General features: G+C 45.2%; 1 pseudogene; it reads right to left on the bottom strand.

Moving 5' to 3' along the window:
• Positions 1-25,238, bottom strand: part of LOC135509039 (rho GTPase-activating protein 29-like) — a 67,454-nt pseudogene that overhangs the window by 20,596 nt on the left and 21,620 nt on the right.

The raw sequence follows: 25,238 nt of genomic DNA on the forward strand, positions 1-25,238 counted from the left end.
ACAGTCTGGCCAGTCAGCATACCAACAGTCTGGCTACAGCATACCAACTGTCTGGCTACAGCATACCAACTGTCTGGCTACAGTATACCAACTGTCTGGCTACAGTATACCAAGTGTCTGGCTACAGCATACCAACTGTCTGGCTACAGCATACCAACTGTCTGGCTACAGTTTACCAACTGTCTGGCTACAGCATACCAACTGTCTGGCTACAGTTTACCAACTGTCTGGCTACAGCATACCAACTGTCTGGCTACAGCTTACCAACTGTCTGGCTACAGCATACCAACTGTCTGGCTACAGCATACCCAGCTGTAGAGGTACTGTACCTTGTGTTGGGTAGAGGTACTGTACCTTGTGTTGTGTTGGGTAGAGGTACTGTACCTTGTGTTGGGTAGAGATACTGTACCTTGTGTTGTGTTGGGTAGAGGTACTGTACCTTGTGTTGGGTAGAGATACTGTACCTTGTGTTGTGTTGGGTAGAGGTACTGTACCTTGTGTTGGGTAGAGATACTGTACCTTGTGTTGTGTTGGGTAGAGGTACTGTACCTTGTGTTGTGTTGGGTAGAGGTACTGTACCTTGTATTGTGTTGGGTAGAGGTACTGTACCTTGTGTTGTGTTGGGTAGAGGTACTGTACCTTGTGTTGTGTTGGGTAGAGGTACTGTACCTTGTATTGTGTTGGGTAGAGGTACTGTACCTTGTGTTGGGTAGAGGTACTGTACCTTGTATTGTGTTGGGTAGAGGTACTGTACCTTGTGTTGGGTAGAGGTACTGTACCTTGTGTTGTGTTGGGTAGAGGTACTGTACCTTGTGTTGGGTAGAGGTACTGTACCTTGTGTTGGGTAGAGGTACTGTACCTTGTGTTGGGTAGAGGTACTGTACCTTGTGTTGGGTAGAGGTACTGTACCTTGTGTTGGGTAGAGGTACTGTACCTTGTGTTGTGTTGGGTAGAGGTACTGTACCTTGTGTTGTGTTGGGTAGAGGTACTGTACCTTGTGTTGTGTTGGGTAGAGGTACTGTACCTTGTGTTGTGTTGGGTAGAGGTACTGTACCTTGTGTTGGGTAGTGGTACTGTACCTTGTGTTGTGTTGGGTAGAGGTACTGTACCTTGTGTTGTGTTGGGTAGAGGTACTGTATCTTGTGTTGTGTTGGGTAGAGGTACTGTACCTTGTGTTGTGTTGGGTAGTGGTACTGTACCTTGTGTTGTGTTGGGTAGAGGTACTGTACCTTGTGTTGGGTAGTGGTACTGTACCTTGTGTTGTGATGGGTAGAGGTACTGTACCTTGTGTTGGGTAGTGGTACTGTACCTTGTGTTGTGATGGGTAGAGGTACTGTACCTTGTGTTGGGTAGTGGTACTGTACCTTGTGTTGTGATGGGTAGAGGTACTGTACCTTGTGTTGGGTAGTGGTACTGTACCTTGTGTTGTGTTGGGTAGAGGTACTGTACCTTGTGTTGGGTAGTGGTACTGTACCTTGTGTTGTGATGGGTAGAGGTACTGTACCTTGTGTTGGGTAGTGGTACTGTACCTTGTGTTGTGATGGGTAGAGGTACTGTACCTTGTGTTGGGTAGTGGTACTGTACCTTGTGTTGTGTTGGGTAGAGGTACTGTACCTTGTGTTGTGATGGGTAGAGGTACTGTACCTTGTGTTGGGTAGTGGTACTGTACCTTGTGTTGTGATGGGTAGAGGTACTGTACCTTGTGTTGGGTAGTGGTACTGTACCTTGTGTTGTGTTGGGTAGAGGTACTGTACCTTGTTTTGGGTAGTGGTACTGTACCTTGTATTGTGTTGGGTAGAGGTTTTGTTTACTACTATTGTCTGACTGTGTCTCCGTACCTTGTATGTCCGTGGTGCTGTTGGACCTTTCCCCAGGTCGTGACCCCAGAGGACTATCCACCTCGTCGCCACTCAGGACGTCACCGGAGATGAGGGACACCTGGGACAGGTTACTATGGGAACTGGTGCTGCCCGTTGAACGCTTGTTGAACACAGAAAACCTGGAGAGGGAGGCAGACAGACTGTTAAATATTAACTTGGAGGGGCAAGTTTAGCCCACCCAAGGTCGATGGCCGTGCCCCCACTGAACTCAAATTAGCATAATAAGAAAATTCCCATAAACATGTGTCAGTTTAAGGTAGAGATACAGTATCTGTAGTTTTTTTGTTGCATTGAATGCATTTCTATCCACCAAATACGCGTTTGTCATACTTTAGCATCTGCCGTGAAAGTTTGTTTGTCAGACCAAATTTTCTCACAAAATCGGCAGGTCGCGTTCAAAATGGTTTGACCCGCTTTACAAACCCTCTGAAGTGGATATCTGCCAACTTCTGTCTGTCGTGTCCAAACAGTTTGAGACTCTTTCCCCCGAGGACGCCCACAGGCCTCCCAGCAGCAACAACAACAGGATGAGGACGACCCTGGCTTGTACAGGGCCTTCGGAAAGTATTCAGACCTTGACTTTTTACACATTTAGTTACATTGCAGCCTTACTCTAAAATCTATTAATGAACCTATTTCCCTCATCGATCTAAACACAATACCCCATAATGACATCACAATACCCCATAATGACATCACAATACCCCATAATGACATCACAATACCCCATAATGACATCACAATACCCCATAATGACATCACAATACCCCATAATGACAAAGCGATAACAGTTTTTTTTAGACATTTTTGCAAACGTATTAAAAATAAAACAGAAATACCTAATTTACAGGGCCTCCCGAGTGGGGACACGGTCTAAGGCACTGCATCGCTATAAGCGTCCCTTTAAACCCGGGTTCGTGTGTCGCAGCCGGCCGCCCACCGGCACACAATTGGCCCAGTGTCATCCGGGTTAGGGGAAGGAATGTTCTAGTCCCATCGCGCTCTAGAGACCCCTGTGGCAGGCCGGGCGCATGCACGCTGTACGGTGTTTCCTTCCTTCCCCCTGTCCTTTGTGATTCCTGGTTAAGCGTAGCAGTGTGTAAAAAAAGCAGTGCGTGTTTCAGAGGCTCTGGACCGTCGACTCTCCCGAGTCCGTATGGGAGTTGCAGTGACGGGACAAGGGTAGTCATTTAGGCAGGTTACCTTCGTGTTCTTGGGCCCAGGGACTATGGTGGTCTGCTTGAAACGTGTAGCTTTACAGACTCGGTCAGGGAGAGTTTAAAAATGTCAGTGAAGACACTTGCCAGTTGGTCAGCGCATGCTCGGAGAATACGTCCTGGTAATCCGTCTCGCCCTGCGGCCTTGTGAATGTTGACCTGTTTAAAGGTCTTACTCACATCGGCTATGGAGAGTGGGATCACACAGTTGTCCGGAACAGCTGGTGCTCTCATGCATGCTTCAGTGTTGCTTGCCTTGAAGTGAGCATATTACTCATTTAGCTCGTCTGGTAGGCTCGTGTCACAGGGCAGCTCGCGGCTATGCTTCCCTTTGTCGTCTGTAATAGTTTGCAGGCCCTGCCACATCCAACGATGCCACATAAGACGAGCGTCGGAGCCGGTGTAGTACGATTCAATCTCAGTCCTGTATTGACGCTTTGCCTGTTTGATGGTTCGTCAGAGGGCAGAGCGGGGTTTCTTATAAGCATCAGAGTCCAGCTCCTCGAAAGTTGCTGCTCTACCCTTTAGATCAGTGTGTCCTGTAGTTTAGCTTCATCTGACCATTGTTTTTATAGACCGAGTCACTGGTACTTCCTGCTTTAGTTGTTGCAAATTCTGAGGCTGGTAACTCTAATGAACTCATCCTCTGCAGCAGAGGTAACTCTGGGTCTTCCTTTCCTGTGGTGGTCCTCATGAGAGCCAGTTTCATCATAGCGCTTTATGGTTTTTTGAAAGTTCTTGAAATTTTCCGGATTGACTGACTTCCATGTCTTAAAGTAATGATAGGGCTATCTTCTGTATACCACCCCTACCTTGTCACAACACAACTGATTGGCTCAAACACATTAAGAAGGAAATAAATTCCATAAATGTACTTTTAAGACGGCACACCTGTTAATTGAAATGCATTCCAGGTGACGACCTCATGAAGCTGGTTGAGAGAATGCCAAGAGTGTGCAAAGCAGTCATCAAGGCAAAGGGTGGCTACTTTGACGAATGTCAAATATGAAATATATTTTGATTTGTTTAACACTTTTGGGTTACTACATGATTCCAGTGTTGACGTCTTCACTATTATTCTACAATGTAGAAAATAGTAAAAATGAAGAAAAACCATTGAATGTGTAGGTGTTCTAAAACTTTTGTTACATGTTACATACATGTTCCCTTTGAGAAACATTGATTTAATCACTCAAGTAGAGCGCTGAACTTTTTGAGCTAGTTCAAAACGCTGAGCCAGAATCCCACACTCAATCTACTGTGCTACATTCAGTGCTCTCCACAGTTATTTCCTCAGGAAGGGCTCGAATTCAACTCTCTCCCTACTACTCTCTCTCTCTCCCTAACTCACTCTCTCTCCCTAACTCACTCTCTCTCCCTAACTCACTCTCTCTCCCTAACTCACTCTCTCTCCCTACTCACTATCTCTCCCTACTCACTATCTCTCCCTAACTCACTCTCTCTCCCTACTATCTCACTCTCTCTCCCTACTACTCTCTCTCTCCCTAACTCACTCTCTCTCCCTAACTCACTCTCTCTCCCTAACTCACTCACCCTCCCTAACTCACTCTCTCCCCTAACTCACTCTCTCTCCCTAAATCACTCACCCTCCCTAACTCACTCTCTCTCCCTACTCACTCACCCTCCCTAACTCACTCACCCTCCCTAACTCACTCTCTCTCCCTAACTCACTCTCTCTCCCTAACTCACTCTCTCTCCCTAACTCACTCTCTCTCCCTAACTCACTCACCCTCCCTAACTCACTCACCCTCCCTAACTCACTCTCCCTCCCTAACTCACTCTCTCTCCCTAACTCACACTCTCTCCCTAACTCACTCTCTTTCCCTAACTCACTCTCTCTCCCTAACTCACTCACCCTCCCTAACTCACTCACCCTCCCTAACTCACTCTCTCTCCCTAACTCACTCTCTCTCCCTAACTCACTCACCCTCCCTAACTCACTCTCTCTCCCTACTCACTCACCCTCCCTAACTCACTCACTCTCTCTCCCTAACTCACTTTCTCTCCCTAACTCACTCTCTCTCCCTAACTCACTCTCTCTCCCTAACTCACTCTCTCTCCCTAACTCACTCACCCTCCCTAACTCACTCACCCTCCCTAACTCACTCTCTCTCCCTACTCACTCACCCTCCCTAACTCACTCACCCTCCCTAACTCACTCTCTCTCCCTACTCACTCACCCTCCCTAACTCACTCTCTCTCCCTAACTCACTCTCTCTCCCTAACTCACTCTCTCTCCCTAACTCACTCACTCACCCTCCCTAACTCACTCTCCCTACTACTCTCTCTCCCTACTACTCAATTCAATTCAATTCAAGGGCTTTATTGACATGGGAAACATGTGTGGGAAACATGTGTTAACATTGCCAAAGCAAGTAAGGTAGCAAGTAAGGTCTCTCCCTAACTCACTCACTCTCCCTAGGGCTCGAATTCAACTCTCTCCCTACTACTCTCTCTCTCTCCCTAACTCACTCTCTCTCCCTAACTCACTCTCTCTCCCTAACTCACTCTCTCTCCCTACTCACTCTCTCTCCCTACTCACTCACCCTCCCTAACTCACTCTCCCTACTACTCTCTCTCCCTACTACTCAATTCAAGGGCTTTATTGGCATGGGAAACATGTGTGGGAAACATGTGTTAACATTGCCAAAGCAAGTAAGGTAGCAAGTAAGGTCTCTCCCTAACTCACTCACTCTCCCTACTCACTCTCCCTACTCGCTCTCCTACTCACTCTCCCTCCCTTACTCTCTCTCTCCTTACTCTCCCCCTCCCCTACTCGCTCTCCCCTTACTCCCTCCCCTCCCTTATACTCTCTCTCCCTTATTCTCTCTCCCTACTCTCTCTCCCTACTCTCTCTCCCTACTCTCTCTCCCTACTCTCTCTCCCTACTCTCTCTCCCTACTCTCTCTCCCTCTGTCCTTCTCCCCCAAACCCCTCACACCCCTTCTATCTCGCTATCTCTCTCTGTCTCATAGTGTTACTCTTTGTGAGAAGTCAGTACTACTGTACACGGACAGTAACAGAACATGGAAGACAATGGGAGTTTATGAGGGAAAAGGCGCCAGTCCACAATCAAACTGAAACTGTTTTCATTTTCTCTCCGATTCTGTTTGTGTCTCTAGCAAAAAAACAAAAGTGAAACTGCAATGAAACACCTGGTTAAACGTTAGGACTTGACGAAAACAAAACAATGACTGAAGACTAAACTTTGACCTTTAGTTGTTGTTTTAAAATGCTTGTTCCAAATGCCCCTATGCCTTGTGTTATTCACTCTCAGTGAACCTTGACGTAGGACTTGTAAGTCCCCCAAAAAATCTAAATGGAGCACAAATCAATATTTAGTGTACTGGCGAGGTCTTTGTGGACTCCGATGTCATTTGAGACAAAGCCTAAGTATGTAAGTGAGTATAAGTTGACTAACCGTTCATCAACGGAGAAGGACTCCATGTGTAACTGATCTTTGGGAAGATTACGGACAAACTCGGCGTATCTCTGTCCAGGCTCGTACATCTTAGCGTTTTCACACAGGGCCTGGTAGTGGCCGGGGAGAGACACGGTCTGGGCCTGCTGCAGCTGGAGCCAGTTGACGGTCACCTGGAGAAAGAGAGAGAGAGAGAGGGGGAAAGTTAGAATGCTTTCAAATAGGATTTCCGGCATTTTGCCCCTTTAAAAAAAAAAAAAACAACAACATTGGACAATGTTTATATATGACACCCTTATATACAGACCCATTTTGATCAGATTCAGATAAACTCCGGAGCTATACTCATGTCAAGCCTGGCTCCTGATACTCCTGAAGAGACTATAACTTACAGCTTTGAGTGTGAGGTCACACTGAGCCAGCAGTTCTCTGATCTGAATGAGGATGTCTGTCTTGGTGCTGGCCAGCTCTGCCCTCCTGGCTCCTGCATCAGTTACACACACTCTGTACTGGTCTCTGGCATCCTCAGCCTGAGATAGAGAGATAGAGAGAGAGATAGAGAGAGGGAGAGATAGAGAGAGAGAGAGAGAGAGAGAGAGAGAGAGAGAGAGAGAGATAGAGAGAGATAGAGAGAGATAGAGAGAGAGGGAGAGGAATGGCATAACCTGTTATCTGAATGAGTGTGGATCTATCTCACCTGTTATTATCTGAATGAGTGTGGATCTATCTCACCTGTTATTATCTGAATGAGTGTGGATCTATCTCACCTGTTATTATCTGAATGAGTGTGGATCTATCTCACCTGTTATTATCTGAATGAGTGTGGATCTATCTCACCTGTTATTATCTGAATGAGTGTGGATCTATCTCACCTGTTATTATCTGAATGAGTGTGGATCTATCTCACCTGTTATTATCTGAATGAGTGTGGATCTATCTCACCTGTTATTATCTGAATGAGTGTGGATCTATCTCACCTGTTATTATCTGAATGAGTGTGGATCTATCTCACCTGTTATTATCTGAATGAGTGTGGATCTATCTCACCTGTTATTATCTGAATGAGTGTGGATCTATCTCACCTGTTATTATCTGAATGAGTGTGGATCTATCTCACCTGTTATTATCTGAATGAGTGTGGATCTATCTCACCTGTTATTATCTGAATGAGTGTGGATCTATCTCACCTGTTATTATCTGAATGAGTGTGGATCTATCTCACCTGTTATTATCTGAATGAGTGTGGATCTATCTCACCTGTTATTATCTGAATGAGTGTGGATCTATCTCACCTGTTATTATCTGAATGAGTGTGGATCTATCTCACCTGTTATTATCTGAATGAGTGTGGATCTATCTCACCTGTTATTATCTGAATGAGTGTGGATCTATCTCACCTGTTATTATCTGAATGAGTGTGGATCTATCTCACCTGTTATTATCTGAATGAGTGTGGATCTATCTCACCTGTTATTATCTGAATGAGTGTGGATCTATCTCACCTGTTATTATCTGAATGAGTGTGGATCTATCTCACCTGTTATTATCTGAATGAGTGTGGATCTATCTCACCTGTTATTATCTGAATGAGTGTGGATCTATCTCACCTGTTATTATCTGAATGAGTGTGGATCTATCTCACCTGTTATTATCTGAATGAGTGTGGATCTATCTCACCTGTTATTATCTGAATGAGTGTGGATCTATCTCACCTGTTATTATCTGAATGAGTGTGGATCTATCTCACCTGTTATTATCTGAATGAGTGTGGATCTATCTCACCTGTTATTATCTGAATGAGTGTGGATCTATCTCACCTGTTATTATCTGAATGAGTGTGGATCTATCTCACCTGTTATTATCTGAATGAGTGTGGATCTATCTCACCTGTTATTATCTGAATGAGTGTGGATCTATCTCACCTGTTATTATCTGAATGAGTGTGGATCTATCTCACCTGTTATTATCTGAATGAGTGTGGATCTATCTCACCTGTTATTATCTGAATGAGTGTGGATCTATCTCACCTGTTATTATCTGAATGAGTGTGGATCTATCTCACCTGTTATTATCTGAATGAGTGTGGATCTATCTCACCTGTTATTATCTGAATGAGTGTGGATCTATCTCACCTGTTATTATCTGAATGAGTGTGGATCTATCTCACCTGTTATTATCTGAATGAGTGTGGATCTATCTAACCTGTTATTATCTGAATGAGTGTGGATCTATCTCACCTGTTATTATCTGAATGAGTGTGGATCTATCTCACCTGTTATTATCTGAATGAGTGTGGATCTATCTCACCTGTTATTATCTGAATGAGTGTGGATCTATCTCACCTGTTATTATCTGAATGAGTGTGGATCTATCTCACCTGTTATTATCTGAATGAGTGTGGATCTATCTCACCTGTTCAATTCTTTCAGAACTACACAGGAGCCTTGGAGGCCCTCTAACAGGCTAGTTATACATCAGTAACACAGGGGTACGGAGATCAGTAACACAGGGGTACAGAGATCAGCCACACAGGGGTACAGAGATCAGTAACACAGGGGTACAGAGATCAGTAACACAGGGGTACGGAGATCAGTAACACAGGGGTACGGAGATCAGTAACACAGGGGTACGGAGATCAGTAACACAGGGGTACGGAGATCAGTAACACAGGGGTACAGAGATCAGTAACACAGGGGTACGGAGATCAGTAACACAGGGGTACGGAGATCAGTAACACACGGAGATCAGTAACACAGGGGTACAGAGATCAGTAACACAGGGGTACAGAGATCAGTAACACAGGGTACGGAGATCAGTAACACAGGGTACGGAGATCAGTAACACAGGGGTACAGAGATCAGTAACACAGGGTACAGAGATCAGTAACACAGGGGTACAGAGATCAGTAACACAGGGGTACAGAGATCAGTAACACAGGGGTACAGAGATCAGTAACACAGGGGTACAGAGATCAGTAACACAGGGGTACGGAGATCAGTAACACAGGGGTACGGAGATCAGTAACACAGGGACGGATATCAGTAACACAGGGGTACGGAGATCAGTAACACAGGGGTACAGAGATCAGTAACACAGGGGTACAGAGATCAGTAACACAGGGGTACAGAGATCAGTAACACAGGGGTACAGAGATCAGTAACACAGGGGTACGGAGATCAGTAACACAGGGGTACAGAGATCAGTAACACAGGGGTACAGAGATCAGTAACACAGGGGTACAGAGATCAGTAACACAGGGTACAGAGATCAGTAACACAGGGGTAGAGATCAGTAACACAGGGGTACAGAGATCAGTAACACAGGGGTATAGAGATCAGTAACACAGGGGTACAGAGATCAGTAACACAGGGGTACGGAGATCAGTAACACAGGGGTACAGAGATCAGTAACACAGGGGTACAGAGATCAGTAACACAGGGTACAGAGATCAGTAACACAGGGGTACAGAGATCAGTAACACAGGGGTACAGAGACCAGTAACACAGGGGTACGGAGATCAGTAACACAGGAGATCAGTAACACAGGGGTACGGAGATCAGTAACACAGGGGTACAGAGATCAGTAACACAGGGGTACAGAGATCAGTAACACAGGGGTACAGAGATCAGTAACACAGGGGTACAGAGATCAGTAACACAGGGGTACAGAGATCAGTAACACAGGGGTACAGAGATCAGTAACACAGGGTACAGAGATCAGTAACACAGGGGTACAGAGATCAGTAACACAGGGGTACGGAGATCAGTAACACAGGGGTACGGAGATCAGTAACACAGGGGTACTGAGATCAGTAACACAGGGGTACGGAGATCAGTAACACAGGGGTACGGAGATCAGTAACACAGGGGTACGGAGATCAGTAACACAGGGGTACGGAGATCAGTAACACAGATCAGTAACACAGGGGTACGGCGATCAGTAACACAGGGGTACAGAGATCAGTAACACAGGGGTACAGAGATCAGTAACACAGGGGTACAGAGATCAGTAACACAGGGGTACAGAGATCAGTAACACAGGGGTACAGAGATCAGTAACACAGGGGTACAGAGATCAGTAACACAGGGGTACAGAGATCAGTAACACAGGGGTACAGAGATCAGTAACACAGGGGTACAGAGATCAGTAACACAGGGGTACAGAGATCAGTAACACAGGGGTACAGAGATCAGTAACACATCAGCAGGAAAGTGCTTATAGGAGTCAGGGCATCCCCTACGTCAAAAATATAAATGCAAAATGCAACCATTTTAATGATGTTACAGCTCATATAAATAAATAAATCTTATATAAATTCAAGAGAAATTAATATGCTTTTCTCCCCAATTCCGTGGCGATTGGTAGTTACAGTCTTGTCCCTTCGCTACAACTCCCTTACGAACTCGGGAGAGAAGAAGGTCGAGAGCCGTGCGTCCTCCGAAACACGACCTAACTGCTCGATTAACCCGGGAGGAAAACACCGTACACCTGGCGACCGTGTCAGCGTGAACGGACCCGGCTCGCCACAGGAGTCACTAGAGTGCGATGGGACGAGGAAATCTCGGCCTTCCAAACCCTCTACTAACCCGGACGACGCTGGGCCAATTGTGCGCCGCCTCATGGGCCTCCCAGTCACGGCCAGCTTTGACACAGCCTGAGATCGAACCCGGGTCTGTAATACTGCCTCAGACCGTTGTGCCACTCGGGAGGCCCCCGCAAATTGATTTTAACAAACAATTGGTCCCCCAAAAAATGCAGACCTCCATTGAACTTCAAAATTCCGATGTGGCTCTTGATCCAAAAAGTTTGCACACCCTAATCTATGGATTTCACATGACTGGGAATACAGATATGCATCTGTTGGTCACAAATACCTTAAAACTAGGTAGAGGTGTGGATCAGAAAACCAGTCCGTATCTGGTGTGACCACCATTTGCCTCATGCAGCGTGACACATCTCCTTCACATAGAGTTGATCAGGCAGTTGATTGTGACTTGCGGAATGTTGTCTTACTCCTCTTCAATGGCTGTGTGAAGTTGCTGGATATTGGAGGGAACTGGAACACGCTGTTTTACACATCAATCCAGAGCATCCCGAACATGCTCAATGGGTGACGTGCCTGGTGAGTGTGCAGGCCATGGAAAAACTGGGACATCTTCAGCTTCCAGGAATTGTGTACTGATCCTTGCGACATGGGGTCGTGATGGTGGTGGATGAATGGCACAACAATTGGCCTCAGGATCTCATCACTGAAGGGCATTGAAATTGCCATTGATAAAATGAAATTGTGTTTGTTGTCCGTAGCTTATGCCTGCACCATACCATATCCCCACCGCCACCATGCGGCGCTCTGTTCACAACATTGACATCAGCAAACCACTCGCCCACACGATGCTGTACAAAACTGCACATTTTAGAGTGGCCTTTTATTGTCCCCAGCACAAGGTGCACCTATGTAATTATCACACTGTTTAATCAGCTTCTTGATATGCTGCACCTGTAAGGTGGATGATTATCTTGTCAAAGGAGAAATACTCACTAACAGAATATGTAAACAAATGTGTGCAAAACATATGAGAGAAAAAAAGATTTAGGTGGGTATGGAACATTTCTGGGATGTTTTATTTCAGCTCATTAAAAACATCAGTATATTTCTCCCCTCATACCTTCTGTAGAGCCTCCTCTTCCAGTTTCCTCTTCTTGTCCAGCTGTTTGGACTGTTCCTCCTGGGAGCGGCTGGCTGAGGACTGGGCCTTGTGGTACTCGTCTCTCCTCTGGGTCTGGGTCCACCGAGCCTTACGTAGAGCCGCCTCGGACTCTTGCTGAGGGGGAGAGGGGAGGATACAGTCAGGTGAGAGAAGTACACACACTCTGTGTTATAGGGAGGATACAGGTGGACAGGTAGACACACTGTGTGTTATAGGGAGGATACAGGTAGACAGGTACACAGGTGTGTTATAGGGAGGATACAGGTAGACAGGTAGACAGGTGTGTTATAGGGAGGATACAGGAACACAGGTGTGTTATAGGGAGGATACAGGTAGACAGGTACACAGGTGTGTAATAGGGAGGATACAGGTAGACAGGTAGACAGGTGTGTTATAGGGAGGATACAGGTAGACAGGTAGACAGGTGTGTTATAGGGAGGATACAGGTAGACAGGTACACAGGTGTGTAATAGGGAGGATACAGGTACACAGGTAGACAGGTGTGTTATAGGGAGGATACATAGACAGGTGCACAGGTAGACAGGTGTGTTATAGGGAGGATACAGGTAGACAGGTGCACAGGTAGACAGGTGTGTTATAGGGAGGATACAGGTAGACAGGTGCACAGGTAGACAGGTGTGTTATAGGGAGGATACAGGAACACAGGTGTGTTATAGGGAGGATACAGGAACACAGGTGTGTCATAGGGAGGATACAGGAACACAGGTGTGTTATAGGGAGGATACAGGAACACAGGTGTGTTATAGGGAGGATACAGGTAGACAGGTGTGTTATAGGGAGGATACAGGAACACAGGTGTGTTATAGGGAGGATACAGGAACACAGGTGTGTTATAGGGAGGATACAGGAACACAGGTGTGTTATAGGGAGGATACAGGAACACAGGTGTGTTATAGGGAGGATACAGGAACACAGGTGTGTTATAGGGAGGATACAGGAACACAGGTGTGTTATAGGGAGGATACAGGAACACAGGTGTGTTATAGGGAGGATACAGGAACACAGGTGTGTTATAGGGAGGATACAGGTAGACAGGTGCACAGGTAGACAGGTGTGTTATAGGGAGGATACAGGTACACAGGTACACAGGTACACAGGTGTGTTATAGGGAGGATACAGGAACACAGGTGTGTTATAGGGAGGATACAGGAACACAGGTGTGTTATAGGGAGGATACAGGTAGACAGGTGTGTTATAGGGAGGATACAGGAACACAGGTGTGTTATAGGGAGGATACAGGAACACAGGTGTGTTATAGGGAGGATACAGGAACACAGGTGTGTTATAGGGAGGATACAGGAACACAGGTGTGTTATAGGGAGGATACAGGAACACAGGTGTGTCATAGGGAGGATACAGGAACACAGGTGTGTTATAGGGAGGATACAGGTAGACAGGTGTGTTATATGGAGGATACAGGAACACAGGTGTGTTATAGGGAGGATACAGGAACACAGGTGTGTTATAGGGAGGATACAGGAACATACACAGAGAAAACAGGGACAGAAGTCCCACATACCATTTTCTTCTGTTCTCTCTGCCACTGCTCCTTGAGGTCTTTCCTCAGTTTGTCCAGCTCAGTCTTTCTGGACAACAGTGGCTACAGGATGCAGAGAGGAGAGGCACCAACTATAGTATAGTGTACATTCCATTATATCACATCACTTTCCCACAAATTACTTTGAACCCTAATGATACATTGTTGCCTTATCAGAGACAAGATCATTCTCTACCTGATTTTGAGTCTTGAAGTTTTGTTGGCACCTATAAAGACTGTCACTGACCCCTATAAAGACTGTCACTGACCCCTATAAAGACTGTCACTGACCCCTATAAAGACTGTCGTTGACCCCTATAAAGACTGTCGTTGACCCCTATAAAGACTGTCACTGACCCCTATAAAGACTGTCACTGACCCCTATAAAGACTGCCACTGACCCTTATAAAGACTGTCGTTGACCCCTATAAAAACTGTCGTTGACCCCTATAAAGACTGTCGTTGACCCCTATAAAGACTGTCACTGACCCCTATAAAGACTGTCACTGACCCCTATAAAGACTGTCACTGACCCCTATAAAGACTGTATAAAGACTGTCACCCCTATAAAGACTGTCACTGACCCCTATAAAGACTGTCACTGACCCCTATAAAGACTGTCGTTGACCCCTATAAAGACTGTCACTGACTCCTATAAAGACTGTCGTTGACCCCTATAAAGACTGTCGTTGACCCCTAAAAAGACTGTCGTTGACCCCTATAAAGACTGTCGTTGACCCCTATAAAGACTGTCGTTGACCCCTATAAAGACTGTCGTTGACCCCTATAAAGACTGTCGTTGACCCCTATAAAGACTGTCACTGACCCCTATAAAGACTGTCACTGACCCCTATAAAGACTGTCGTTGACCCCTATAAAGACTGTCGTTGACCCCTATAAAGACTGTCACTGACCCCTATAAAGACTGTCACTGACCTCTATAAATAAAGACTGTCACTGACCCCTATAAAGACTGCCACTGACCCCTATAAAGACTGTCGTTGACCCCTATAAAGACTGTCGTTGACCCCTATAAAGACTGTCGTTGACCCCTATACAGACTGTCACTGACCCTTATAAAGACTGTCTCTGACCCCTATAAAGACTGTCGTTGACCCCCTATAAAGACTGTCGTTGACCCCCTATAAAGACTGTCGTTGACCCTTATAAAGACTGTCGTTGACCCCTATAAAGACTGTCACTGACCCCTATAAAGACTGTCATTCATACCTGTATGAATTTGTTGGTCTGCAGGGCAGTGGCAGTCTGCAGGAGGAGTTGGCTATACTCAATGTCATTCTTAAACGTAGAAATATAGATATCTCTGAACGGCATGTAGCCCTGTGGGCAAGACGAACATATGGAAACATATTAGTAGTCACATTCTATTTTGATGTTGATGTGTGCACTGTGAGTTGAGGAGGTTCAGTTTTAAAGCTTACATTTTATGTCTGTGGTATGTGTTTGTGCGACTATTGTTAAAAATCAGTCAAAAATATATTACCTGTTGACTCGCGAGCGTCTTTGCAGATTCTGCCATTTTGGCATAACTTTTGGCACATTCAATGTCTGGGGGAAGACATAGCAGATAAGTCCGTGTGAATGTGTGATTGGATTGTTGGTTGTGGTGATATGTGTGTGTCTGTATGCGCGCTTGCGTTTGTGCGCGTCTCACTAACCCAGTCCCAGGCGTTTGTCGACCCAGGCCAGCAGATCCTTGGTGTACTTGGACCAGGCCTTGGCATAGAGCAGAGCAGACTCCACCCCGCTGTCGTTCTTCTGCAGGATCACGTCAACCTCCTCCTCTTTAGACAGCGCCACCTCTGGGCCTGGAGAGGTAATACAGGAGGATCAAAGTAGGACGGAGAAGATTTTATTTATTTATTTAAATTTTACCTTTATTTAACTAGGCAAGTCAGTTAAGAACAAATTCTTATTTTCAATGACGGCCTAGGAACAGTGGGGTTAACTGACTGTTCAGGGGTAGAACGACAGATTTGTACCTTGTCAGCTCGGGGGTTTGAACTTGCAACTTGCAACCTTCCAGTTACTAGTCCAACGCTCTAACCACTAGGCTACCCTGCCGCCTCTACACTCTAACCACTAGGCTACCCTGCCGCCTCTACACTCTAACCACTAGGCTACCCTGCCGCCTCTACACTCTAACCACTAGGCTACCCTGCCGCCTCTACACTCTAACCACTAGGCTACCCTGCCGCCTCTACACTCTAACCACTAGGCTACCCTGCCGCCTCTACACTCTAACCACTAGGCTACCCTGCCGCCTCTACACTCTAACCACTAGGCTACCCTGCCGCCTCTACACTCTAACCACTAGGCTACCCTGCCTCCTCTACACTCTAACCACTAGGCTAGGCTAACCCTGCCTCCTCTACACTCTAACCACTAGGGCTAACCACTAGGCTACCCTGCCGCCTCTACACTCTAACCACTAGGCTAACCACTAGGCCTCCTCTACACTCTAACCACTAGGCTACCCTGCCGCCTCTACACTCTAACCACTAGGCTACCCTGCCGCCTCTACACTCTAACCACTAGGCTACCCTGCCTCCTCTACACTCTAACCACTAGGCTACCCTGCCGCCTCTACACTCTAACCACTAGGCTACCCTGCCTCCTCTACACTATAACCACTAGGCTACCCTGCCGCCTCTACACTCTAACCACTAGGCTAACCACTAGGCCTGCCGCCTCTACACTCTAACCACTAGGCTACCCTGCCGCCTCTACACTCTAACCACTAGGCTACCCTGCCTCCTCTACACTATAACCACTAGGCTACCCTGCCTCCTCTACACTATAACCACTAGGCTACCCTGCCGCCTCTACACTCTAACCACTAGGCTACCCTGCCGCCTCTACACTCTAACCACTAGGCTACCCTGCCGCCTCTACACTCTAACCACTAGGCTACCCTGCCTCCTCTACACTATAACCACTAGGCTACCCTGCCGCCTCTACACTCTAACCACTAGGCTACCCTGCCTACACTCTAACCACTAGGCCTCTACACACTCTAACCACTACCACTAGGCTACCCTGCCTCCCTCCTAACCACTACACTCTAACCACTAGGCTACCCTGCCGCCTCTACACTCTAACCACTAGGCTACCCTGACGCCTCTACACTCTAACCACAAGGCTACCCTGCCGCCTCTCCACTCTAACCACTAGGCTACCCTGCCTCCTCTACACTCTAACCACTAGGCTACCCTGCCGCCTCTACACTCTAACCACTAGGCTACCCTGCCGCCTCTACACTCTAACCACTAGGCTACCCTCCTCTACACTCTAACCACTAGGCTACCCTGCCGCCTCTACACTCTAACCACTAGGCTACCCTGCCGCCTCTACACTATAACCACTAGGCTACCCTGCCGCCTCTACACTCTAACCACTAGGCTACCCTGCCGCCTAACCACTACACCCTGCCGCCTCTACACTCTAACCACTAGGCTACCACTAGGAGGGAGCGTCCTGTGTATAGCCATGGTACTCCCTGTATATAGCCATGCTATTGTTACTTATTGTGTATTTATTCTTCATCTTCATATTATATGTTATCATTGTTTTGGGAAGGGCCCGTCAGTAAGCATTTCACTGTTAGTCCACAGCTGTAGTTTTACGAACCACGTGATGTAGGGAACAGGGTGCCATATGGATAACACATGTTTTCCATCTCTCAGACAAAACTATTTCTAAGCAGCTAAAGAATGTCAGCTATTTGGAGGAAAACCCTACAGCACAGCCCAGGACTGAAAGCGTAACGTTATCTATAACTACAGTTCTCTGAAGGAGGGAAACGAGGTACAACACAACTAATGGGAGGGATCTGTACTCTTACGACTCCGATTGAAGAACTAAAATCACACCTGACATGGCCAATGAAATCCCCGACCTCGCTGGGAAGCCCCCCCGCCTTCCACAGGTGATAACCCATGAGGCTTTCGATTCATTCCATCACTTCCGTACCGCTCTTCACCGAGCCCACAGGTGATAACCCATGAGGCTTTCGATTCATTCCATCACTTCCGTACCGCTCTTCACCGAGCCCACAGGTGATAACCCATGAGGCTTTCGATTCATTCCATCACTTCCGGGACCGCTCTTCACCGAGCCCACAGGTGATAACCCATGAGGCTTTCGATTCATTCTATCACTTCAGTATCGCTCTTCACCGAGCCCACAACCTGGCGGCACGGGGCCAAACATGCGGCGTAACCTCATTTTACCTCCTTCAGGGAACAGTAGATATAGTCATAACGTCACGTTCTTTTCTTATCGGTAGACCGGGTACAACACAACCCAGGGGGAATGGAATCCTGCCCAAAGCCGTCCCCAACGGATACCAAATGAAACGGGCCGTGGCAGAGTGACACCTCCACCCAACAAGATGTGGTTGTCTGGATAACACGCTGTGGGCTGTCGAATGACCCTCTTCTGTCCCAGCTGTAAACACACTGTGGGCTGTCTAGTGACCCTCTTCTGTCCCAGCTGTAAACACACTGTGGGCTGTCGAGTGACCCTCTTCTGTCCCAGCTGTAAACACACTGTGGGCTGTCTAATGACCCTCTTCTGTCCCCGCTGTAAACACGCTGTGGGCTGTCTAGTGACCCTCTTCTGTCCCAGCTGTAAACACACTGTGGGCTGTCTAGTGACCCTCTTCTGTCCCAGCTGTAAACACACTGTGGGCTGTCTAATGACCTCTTCTGTCCCAGCTGTAAACACACTGTGGGCTGTCTAGTGACCCTCTTCTGTCCCAGCTGTAAACACACTGTGGGCTGTCTAGTGACCCTCTTCTGTCCCAGCTGTAAACACACTGTGGGCTGTCTAATGACCCTCTTCTGTCCCAGCTGTAAACACACTGTGGGCTGTCTAATGACCCTCTTCTGTCCCAGCTGTAAACACACTGTGGGCTGTCTAATGACCCTCTTCTGTCCCAGCTGTAAACACACTGTGGGCTGTCTAGTGACCCTCTTCTGTCCCAGCTGTAAACACACTGTGGGCTGTCTAATGACCCTCTTCTGTCCCAGCTGTAAACACACTGTGGGCTGTCTAGTGACCCTCTTCTGTCCCAGCTGTAAACACATAGTATGAAGAAACAATACTCCAAGCAGCAGCTTCATACTACTTGTCAGACATAGAACTGATAATGTACACTGGTTGTTGGGGTGGGAGTGGCATGGGGTGTGGGGTCCATGGATGGCTTTTGACCATTTTGTTGGATTGCTCATGTGTTACTCAATGGTAGAAAGAAGTTTAGTTCAAATCAGATGTTGGGTACTATATTTATTTAATATTATGCGAGTCCTAAAAATGAAAAAAGGCCAATGTGGGTGCAATCTATTAGCTGAATTTCTCAAGAGATCTAATTCAATTTCGACAAAATATTGTTGCAGGAATAATATTTGTATGTTTCTAACTATAGAAACAATCTGATACAGTGGGTGTCATGGCTTGCTGTGAAATGACACGGAATGACTCATTGAGTGACTGTCAGTGACTAACATAACATGAGAAAAACTGCTGATGCACAACCCAATTTCAGAATTGCACCTTGGTGTATTCTAATATTCTAACTCTCAACAGAAAGTTGAGACCACAACGGAGTTGGGCAACCGGGGCTGCTGTTGAGAGAAAAGAAGAAGGGAAAAACCAGAAGAGAGAAACAAGAAAAACAAGAGAGAAACAAGAGTGAAACAAGAAGAGTGAAACAAGAAGAAGAGAGAAACAAGAAGAAGAGAGAAACAGGAAGAAGAGTGAAACAAGAAGAAGAGTGAAACAAGAAGAAGAGTGAAACAAGAAGAAGAGTGAAACAGGAAGAGTGAAACAAGAAGAGTGAAACAAGAAGAAGAGAGAAACAAGAAGAAGAGTGAAACAAGAAGAAGAGAGAAACAAGAAGAAGAGATAAACAAGAAGAAGAGTGAAACAGGAAGAGTGAAACAAGAAGAAGAGAGAAACAAGAAGAAGAGAGAAACAGGAAGAGTGAAACAAGAAGAGTGAAACAAGAAGAAGAGTGAAACAAGAAGAGTGAAACAAGAAGAAGAGTGAAACAAGAAGAAGAGTGAAACAATAAGAAGAGAAACAAGAAGAAGAGTGAAACAAGAAGAAGAGTGAAACAGGAAGAGAAAGAAGAGTGAAACAAGAAGAAGAGTGAAACAAGAAGAAGAGAGAAATAAGAAGAAGAGTGAAACAGGAAGAGTGAAGAAGAGTGAAACAAGAAGAAGAGTGAAACAAGAAGAAGAGAGAAACAAGAAGAAGAGTGAAACAGGAAGAGTGAAACAAGAAGAGTGAAACAAGAAGAAGGGAGAAACAAGAAGAAGAGAGAAACAGGAAGAGTGAAACAAGAAGAGTGAAACAAGAAGAAGAGTGAAACAAGAAGAAGAGTGAAACAAGAAGAAGAGTGAAACAAGAAGAAGAGTGAAACAAGAAGAAGAGAGAAACAATAAGAGAGAAACAAGAAGAGTGAAACAAGAAGAAGAGTGAAACAAGAAGAGAGAAACAAGAAGGAGAGTGAAACAGGAAGAAGAGAAACAAGAAGAAGAGTGAAACAAGAAGAGAGAAACAAGAAGAGAGAAACAAGAAGAGAGAAACAAGAAAGTGAAACAAGGAGAGAGAAACAAGGAAGTGAAACAAGAAGAGTGAAACAAGAAGAGAGAAACAAGAAAGAAACAAGAAGAGAGAAACAAGAAGGAGAGTGAAACAAGAAGAAGAGTGAAACAGAAGAAGAGTGAAACAGGAAGAAGAGTGAAACAAGAAGAGAGTGAAACAAGAAGGAGAGTGAAACAAGAAGAAGAGTGAAACAGGAAGAAGAGTGAAACAGGAAGAAGAGTGAAACAGGAAGAAGGAAGGAGGAGGGGGAAAGAAGAGAAACCATAAAAGAAAGAGAAAGAGGAAGGAGTGAAGCGAGACACTTACCCACAAGGCCTTTCTTCTCTGGAACATACCCCCAGAATCCACAGAGAGGTTCTCAAAGGACTAGAAATGAAACAAAATACACACATTTTATAGTCTACCAACATATTGCACTTTTGCTCTTTTATATACTCGACTGATACGGTTCAGTAAACTAAACATTCAATTCAACACTGTTCAGCCGACATTTCAAGCATTTCCCGAATGCACCCTTGACGTGTGAGTCCTGATTGGCTTACCCTGCTTCTTCTGGTCTGGGGGATCCCCAACCCTGATTGGCTGTCCACATCTCCCATAAGGAAGTCAGACACTCTGAGGAGGGAGAGGACGAGTCAGCATAAATAACAACGTCATGTGAGCAAGATTAACGAAACTAAAGATCCGAGACTAAAGATTATAACATATCTATGCCATTAAATAACAATGTCAGGTGTCCAAGACCATAGCGTAAAAGACAAGTGTCAAACACTAAAAGTTATTACATATTTATTTATACCGTCAACTAACAATGCTCAGTTTAAATAAATAAAATGTTGTGGTGACATAGTAAATATGAACCTTTTTTTAAAATTAATTCTACTGTTTACAAGAAATGTAATGTTTTTTCCCTGTTAGCAGGCTTAGGTCTAAATCTTTCCCACAATCCCTGGTAAATCCTTGGCTCTGTGACAAAGAGGCACTCAAAGCCAACGGCGTTGAAAAGGTAAACAAACGTCGTACTCACACATTGCCAAATGTGAATGCCAAACTGTCAATGGACGTGTAGATCTCGCCGAATATAACCTTTTTCTTGTCTTGGTTCACTTCCGTGAAGTTAATGCCTGTTGGAAAGGGATTCAAAACTCACATGAGAAATTCAACAGAAAGACCAAATCACCATTCATCAACCAGCCAGCAAACAGGCAACAAAAGCAGCCGTAGAGTTTAACCTGGTCATTAAACTAAAAAACAAAAACACACACAGACGGACAGAGCCGTATGTTATCGACAAGAAGAAGAGTGAAACACACAACAAAGTCATAACAAGTAGCACGGTAGTCCTTATGAGATCAACACAGTAGATAACAAGTAGCACGGTAGTCCTTATGAGATCAACACAGTAGATAACAAGCAGAACGGTAGTTCTTATTAGATCAACACAGTAGATAACAAGTAGCACGGTAGTCCTTATGAGATCAACACAGTAGATAACAAGTAGCACGGTAGTCCTTATTAGATCAACACAGTAGATAACAAGCAGCACGGTAGGTAGATCAACACAGTAGATGAGATCAACACAGTAGATAACAAGTAGCACGGTAGTCCTTATGAGATCAACACAGTAGATAACAAGTAACGGTAGTTCTTATTAGATCAACACAGTAGATAACAAGTCCTTATTAGATCAATACAGTAGCACGGTAGTCCTTATGAGATCAACACAGTAGATAACAAGTAGCACTGTAGTCCTTATGAGATCAACACAGTAGATAACAAGTAGCACGGTAGTCCTTATGAGATCAACACAGTAGATAACAAGTAGCACGGTAGTCCTTATGAGATCAACACAGTAGATAACAAGTAGTTAAATAACACGGTAGTCCTTATTAGATCAACACAGTAGATAACAAGTAGCACATACAGTACAATGCTACCTTATATAATGTTACTTACCCTACATTATTCTTCTCATAGATACGTATATACTGTACTCTATCATTGACTGCATCCTTATGTAATACATGTATCACTAGCCACTTTAACTATGCCACTTTGTTTACATACTCATCTCATATGTATATACTGTACTCGATACCATCTACTGTATCTTGCCTATGCTGCTCTGTACCATCACTCATTCATATATCCTTATGTACATATTCTTTATCCCCTTCAACACTGTGTATAAGACAGTAGTTTAGGAATTGTTAGTTAGATTACTTGTTGGTTATTACTGCATTGTCGGAACTAGAAGCACAAGTAGTCCTTTAGATCAACACAGCATTAACATCTGCTAACCATGTGTATGTGACAAATAAAATTTGATTTGATTTGACAGTAGATAACAAGTAGCACGGTAGTCCTTATTAGATCAACACAGTAGATAACAAGTAGCACGGTAGTCTTTATCAGATCAACACAGTAGATAACAAGTAGCACGGTAGTCCTTATGAGATCAACACAGTAGAATGACTTCATTCATTGGGAAAGGTTAAGCATTTAAAAATAGGCTACATTTCATAACTTCCTCTCTTTCTGTTGGGGAGCAGATAGTGAGGAAACTGTGATGGGATGGTCCCTTTCAACAATAAACTGGGCAGAAGTGTTAAAACACACTGATATAGACATACGGTACATAGAGACTAACAGGAACAGAGATATAGACATACAATACATAGAGACTAATAGGAACACACTGATATAGACATACTGTACATAGAGACTAATAGGAACACACTGATATAGACATACAGTACATAGAGACTAACAGGAAAACACTGATATAGACATACAGTACATAGAGACTAACAGGAACAGAGATATAGACATACAATACATAGAGACTAACAGGAACAGAGATATAGACATACAGTACATAGAGACGAACAGGAACACACTGATATAGACATACGGTACATAGAGACTAACAGGAACAGAGATATAGACATACAGTACATAGAGACTAACAGGAACAGAGATATAGACATACAGTACATAGAGACGAACAGGAACACACTGATATAGACATACGGTACATAGATACTAACAGGAAGATAGAGATATAGACATACGGTACATAGAGACTAACAGGAACACACTGATATAGACATACAGTACATAGAGACTAACAGGAACACACTGATATAGACATACTGTACATAGAGACTAACAGGAACATAGAGATATAGACATACAGTACATAGAGACTAACAGGAACATAGAGATATAGACATACAGTACATAGAGACTAACAGGAACATAGAGATATAGACATACAGTACATAGAGACTAACAGGAACATAGAGATATAGACATACAGTACATAGAGACTAACAGGAACACAGTCGAGGATGTTAAAACACACTGATATAGACATACAGTACATAGAGACTAACAGGACCACAGAGATATAGACATACAGTACATAGATACTAACAGAAACACAGAGATATAGAAATACAGTACATAGAGACTAACAGGACCACAGAGATATAGAAATACAGTACATAGAGACTAACAGAAACACAGTCAAGGATGTCCATTTGGGACTTCTTTCTATGTGTCCCAAAAAATGTATTGAAAATCTTTTTTGAAGAGTAGAACCGAATGGTGCAAAACACACCATCTCTCCAATCTATTATCCTGTGGTAATATAGGTTTCCAATCTGTCAATCAAACCCCTTTAACGCAGGTCACATACTCACTGAGCCTGTCAACATTACAGACATATTTCCGTACCTGTTAGCAATCCCGAAAATATGTTGTCCAAATGTTTTTTGGACAACGAAGTGTCGACAAATCTTTCCGAGAAGACGTCGACGCACGTTAGCGTTCTCACACAGGAAACAGTTCAGTTCAGTAAGAGAGAGGACATTTGCAGAAAGCAGCCCAAGAGAAAGACAGAGACAGAGACAGAGAGAGAGAGAGAAGACAGAAATCCATCTTCACTTCCTGTCTCCCCGCCACAGGAAACGACTCAGGCAGCTTAAAAACTCATCGACGAACACTGAGAAAACCTTCAACACGACCATCGTAAAACTTACCCCCGGTCTGTTTCTTTCTCCTCACCTGTCCCGCCTGCTCAGTCAATCAACCTGAGCTTACACCCTGATACCTCCTGGTTCTAGCGTGGCTGCTGAGCTAACACTCTGATACCTCCTGGTTCTAGCGTGGCTGCTGAGCTAACACTCTGATACCTCCTGGTTCTAGCGTGGCTGCTGAGCTAAATCTCTGATACCTCCTGGTTCTAGCGTGGCTGCTGAGCTAACACTCTGATACCTCCTGGTTCTAGCGTGGCTGCTGAGCTAACACTCTGATACCTCCTGGTTCTAGCGTGGCTGCTGAGCTAACACCCTGATACCTCCTGGTTCTAGCGTGGCTGCTGAGCTAACACTCTGATACCTCCTGGTTCTAGCGTGGCTGCTGAGCTAAATCTCTGTTGCTGTTCAGTCCCTCTAACAAATACATTCTTGTCTACTGGTACCTTCGGAAGGGGGGTGGAGAGGAGGGAGCAATCCACAGCCAACGTTAACCCACGTTTCAGGCCTGGGCAGCACCTCAGGAGACCAATGGGGTGTAAGAGAAGTATATAGAGGTGCCTCTTGGCCCTGCCCCTGAATGTTGCCGTGCTGTAGAGGCCCCTGTAGAGGCCGGAGCGCTGAGCGTCTTCCTCAGGACATCCTGCAGTTCTACAACAATGATCCCACCACTCGTTGCCACCAATCACAACCCGAGAAATATGGGAACTGCATTATTCAAGTCCGGGCCAGGAGGCATTGTTACATTCCTTTCCCTCAC

Source organism: Oncorhynchus masou, chromosome 3, assembly GCF_036934945.1.
Source record: "Oncorhynchus masou masou isolate Uvic2021 chromosome 3, UVic_Omas_1.1, whole genome shotgun sequence".
In the NCBI taxonomy this organism is placed as follows: domain Eukaryota; kingdom Metazoa; phylum Chordata; class Actinopteri; order Salmoniformes; family Salmonidae; genus Oncorhynchus; species Oncorhynchus masou.